Source organism: Octodon degus, unplaced genomic scaffold, assembly GCF_000260255.1.
Source record: "Octodon degus isolate 3935 unplaced genomic scaffold, OctDeg1.0 scaffold00019, whole genome shotgun sequence".
Taxonomy (NCBI): Eukaryota; Metazoa; Chordata; class Mammalia; order Rodentia; family Octodontidae; genus Octodon; species Octodon degus.
The window spans coordinates 7,905,029-7,909,684 of NW_004524595.1; the positions used below are offsets into that span (position 1 = coordinate 7,905,029).

At 35.9% G+C, this 4,656-nt stretch overlaps 1 protein-coding gene across 6 annotated transcripts in view; it reads right to left on the reverse strand.

Annotated features, from left to right (window-relative positions):
• Ncoa1 (nuclear receptor coactivator 1) overlaps positions 1–4,656 on the reverse strand; it is a 333,365-nt gene that overhangs the window by 228,776 nt on the left and 99,933 nt on the right. For all 6 annotated transcript variants that reach the window (XM_023710899.1, XM_023710898.1, XM_023710900.1 and 3 more), the window contains exon 2: positions 4,079–4,214. The gene's annotated coding sequence lies outside the window, so the exon portion shown is untranslated. The remainder of the gene's footprint in view (positions 1–4,078; positions 4,215–4,656) is intronic.

The following is a 4,656-nucleotide window of genomic DNA, read 5'->3' on the forward strand; positions in this document are numbered from 1 at the left end:
TATTGTGAATTAAAGTTATATATTTAAAATACTAAGCTATGCCCTTTGATATATTAGTAGTAAATGGCACTATTAGTAATAAAGACATATTTATCCTTTTACAAAAAAAAAAAAAAAAAGAAAAAAACTAGCCAATATGCACACACTTTCCTCCTAGACAGCTAGCATACATCACTGTGGAAAAGCAGAATATTATTGTTGCTGACCATTTCTTCACAAAACTCTGAAAAGAAACATAGCCAAAAACTGCTTATAGTCACATTTTTTACTCTTTTCTTCAATACTAAATCACAATCAGAAATCGCATTACTGAATGCCAGTTCTCTCTGAAAAAAAGGTACGAACTGATATGCTGGTACAATCTCTTACTCAAAAAATCACTATACACTTTCCTGCAGCTCAAGCTGTTAGAGCCTTTTTCAGACAGAACCTATGCAACTCGTTCACATTATAGCTTAGTTAAAAAAAAAAATCAACTGATCACTATCATTAAAACAAAAAGCCCAAATAAACTCAATTGTAGTGATCTTCTAGTGATAAAAGTAACACTTGTATCAAGTACTAGAATGTTCTATACATCAGTACTTTCCTTCATCTGAAAAACAAAGTATCTGCTAGTGTATGCATGGCAGTAATTGCTTTTCCAGATGGTATGCCTTTGATAAGGGATTTTTGCCAAAAGCTCATTTTACTTTCTCTCCAAGCATAATATTTGTCATTAACTTTGAAACTGGTTTTACAAGCTTCTTAGTACAGTAGTATGTGTTGACCTGTTTTTTGCTATGAAAAGGAAACCTCTGAATGATATACTTAAATAGTATGGTCTCTGTTTAGCAATAACATTCACTGATCATTAAAATCACTTATTTCATTTCACTTTTTTTTAATGTATTTAGTACAGGGTCTACAAGGTCTCACTTCACAGATTGGACCCGTAGTGATCCTCCTATTTTTCAGCCTCCCAAGAGCTGGGATTACAGGTGTGTGCCACCACACTTAGTCTCAGTCCATCTCATGAGGGACAGGGCTGGCATGGGTTCAGTCGCATCTGCCTAAGTAGGTGCTTTAATCTGCTGAGCTATCTGGCTGGCCTTCATTTTTCATCACAAGTCTAAACATCTATTATAGAAGAGGAAACTAAGAAATACTAATTCAGTGCCCCCAAAGTAGCAAGGAAACAGAGGAGTCATGGCTTGTGCCCTTCCCATCATACCACATAGAAAATTATAGCAAGGGATACTAATCTCCTTAATATGCCTTGCTGAAATTTGTTTTTTTATTTTATTGAGCTCAAAGTATTTTTAAAAGCTAATACTGTAACTTAATATAAACTGTAATATAGCTCATATACCACCAAAAATGTTGTAGGGCCTTAACTCATCCTCTCAGATATAATTTTGTTTTCTTCTAATCCCCCTCAAATAACAAAATTCCATAGTCTCAAAGTCTAAAGTCCTTTCAAAAGGACTATAGGAAAATATTGTTCAAATGTATTGTGTAACACTTTCAACACAAACTGTAAATTCCCCCCCACCCCCAGCACCAGGGATTGAACTCAGAACCCTGCACTTGCCAGGCAGGCATTTATTCTACTGAGCTATCTCCTTGGCCCAAATTGTGAAATTTTACTTTTCATTTCAAAAAGAAAAACAACAAATGTGAATAGGAGTTCGCACTCTATGATTACTTGCAAAAGGGTGAAGAGATATTAACAACTCCTAAATTAACAATGTAAGCACCCTAATTTAGGCTATATGACACTTTTAGAAGCAGAATGTAGCTGGAGATTCAGCACAGTGGCGCAGCACCTGCCACTGTGCTGTGATCTCAAGGGTGAGTTCCTGAGTTCGATTTTCAGTACAAAAAAAAAAAAAAAAAAAGAAGAGGTAGAATCATAACTTGTTCACAACCAGGACCAATTAGCAAGTTCAATTAATCAGAATTTCCTATTCCCTAAATCTTGATCTTCCTTTAAGGTCTGAATACAGACTTCATTACTGAGAAACTAAATTATGATTTCTTTGCTCATTTTATGACTGCACATAAATGTTTTCATAAGTGTATTTTCCCTAGCCTCAGAGTAAATATCCTGAGTAAAAGATGTCTTCAACTTCATTTGTAATAAATTCACACAATAATTTATATCGTTCCACATATTTAAAATCATTGTTTGCAAAGCTTGAACATTCAACTGCTATTCTTTTTTTTTCTTTTAAATTTATTTATTTGTGTGTGTGTGTGTGTGTGTGTGTGTGTGTGTGTATGTATGTGGCCAGCTCAGCCCACCAGGGGGCGGGGTTGGCTGGCATGTGGTACTGGGGGATTGAACCGTGGTCCCTGTGCTTTGCTAAGTCTGCTCTAAGTAGGTGCTTTAGACCACTGAGCCATCTCACCAGCCCCTCAACTGCTATTCTTAAATGCAAATAAACAAACAAAGAAAACGTTTGGACTTTTTTTTGACTAAAATGGTCTGGTAATAAGAAAAATTATTTATTTAATCATTATTGGGTTTTTTTTTTTGGTATTTTAGGGAAGTGTCTACAGGGTGTTCAGGGTCTCACTACTAGATCTGACTCGTACTGATCTGCCTATTTACAGCTTCCCAAGAGCTGGGATTACAGGCATGCACCACCATGCCCAGTCTCAATTACTGTCTCAGTGCACCCTGGGGGCAGAGTTGGCATGGCAGGCCTGGGGATTGAACCCCAGGCCCCTGGCCTGCTTGCAGGTGCTTTAATCTGCTGAGCTATTTGGCCAGCTCCATCATTGCTATTTGATTCAAGATGAAACAAAGAACTAGGAAAAGTATAACACATTTATTGCTAGAGAAATTTTATAACCTGTCATCAAAACAAATCAATCAATCTTTCTCTCTCTCTCTGAATTTTTTGAGACAGAGCCTTGTTATATGATGTTAGTGAGTTTTAAACTCATTATGTAGCCCAGGCTGACCTCAAACTCAAGGTGATCCTCCTGCCTCAGTCTTCAGAGTGCTGGGATTACTGGAGTTCACCACCATACCTGGCACAATCTCTTTTCATCTGATACTTGATAAACAAGTATCAGTATCATCTGATACTTGTCAAACAACTTTTGTTTGACAAAAACTGCTCAATTATACTATAGTCTTCTAGAGATAATCTGCTTACTTGAGATTTCCATATCATAAATTCTTACTATTATTCTGGAATTTACTGCTTTACATGTTTTCTTCCAAAACAGAATACAATGAAATTAAAGAGTTAATCTAAGTGATATATTTTCCTCAGCTTTTTACTTTTAGATTCTAACAAGGCATTATTAATTTGCAAGCCTGTGTAAAATAGGAAACCAACTAACTCTGACCTAATATATTTTCCGTACTTTATAGTGATGTGGAAAAGTGAAGTGAAAATGGTATTTTTATTATAATTTTTGCTATTAAATGAAACCTAACTATATCCTATTTAGAATTTATGTGTATTTTAGAAAAATAGGACAAATTTTGTTATAATTTCTGTCAATTGCATTTCTTTTGTTTTCAGTTGTTTCATCTGGTCTTTAAAGTGAGCACCCACTCCATGTTTTGGAAGGGTCATTTTACTCTTTAATTACATATCTTGCTTTTCTAGTCTAAGTGAAACCAAGCAATCAGATTCCAAATGTCCTTTGAGAACAGTCTATGGGAGAAGCAATGACACTAGGAGAAAAATAAAGTCCAAATTAAAGGACAATAATGTCTAATGTCTCTGATTACATGTGGACAGATTCATGCTACTAAATTTAGCTACTAATTTCAGGAGTTGGGACATAAACAGGTAAATCACTAACCTGATATTTATTTTAATTCTTCTATGTAGCTTACTGAGTCTTAATCTTTACTCAATATATTTCTTATAACTAACAAGATACCTAATTATAAGGTACAAGTATTCATTTGACATCTGGATCTTTTTTCCACTAGGTGTAATGGGAAAGACGAACTCATTTTTAAAAGTTAAACACTCTAATATATAAAAACTTAAACTTGCAAAATCTATACATAGAGCCCAACAAAAATGGCTGCCAAGAAGTCAAAATAAAATCGTGCTTCAAATACCTTAGAATAAGTAGAAATTCTAAATGTTGGAGACTTCATTTGGTAGCAAAGATTTCTACTACATGATCTTGTCTGATGGTCCTTGTTTTTCTCATCAGAGTCAGTTCTGGTTACATTTCCATTAGTATGGTTAGATCTAAAGTAGGAGAAAAAAGACATATTTAGGACACTGAATTACTTATAAGTATTAGATACTGTGGCACATCACTGTTTCCCTGCAAACATGCAAAGATTCTTACACAGATAGCTTGGATAGGTTTTTTTGTTTTGTTTTTAAAAAGCCAATTCCCATTTCTTTTCTTTCTTTTTTTTTTTTTTTTTTAATGTATTTGGTACAGGGTCTACGGGGTGTTCAAGGTCTCACTATGTAGATCAGACTCCAGTGATTCTCCTGTTTACAGCCTCCCAAGAGCTGGGATTGCAGGTGCGAACCACCACGCCCAGTCTCAGTCACCATCTCAGCGCGCCCCTGGAGCAGGGCTGGCACGGCAGGCCCAGGGATCGAACCCCCCAGCCCCTGCTCCTGCTTGCAGGCACTTGAATCTGCTGAGCTCTTTGGCCAGCCTAAAACTCATACT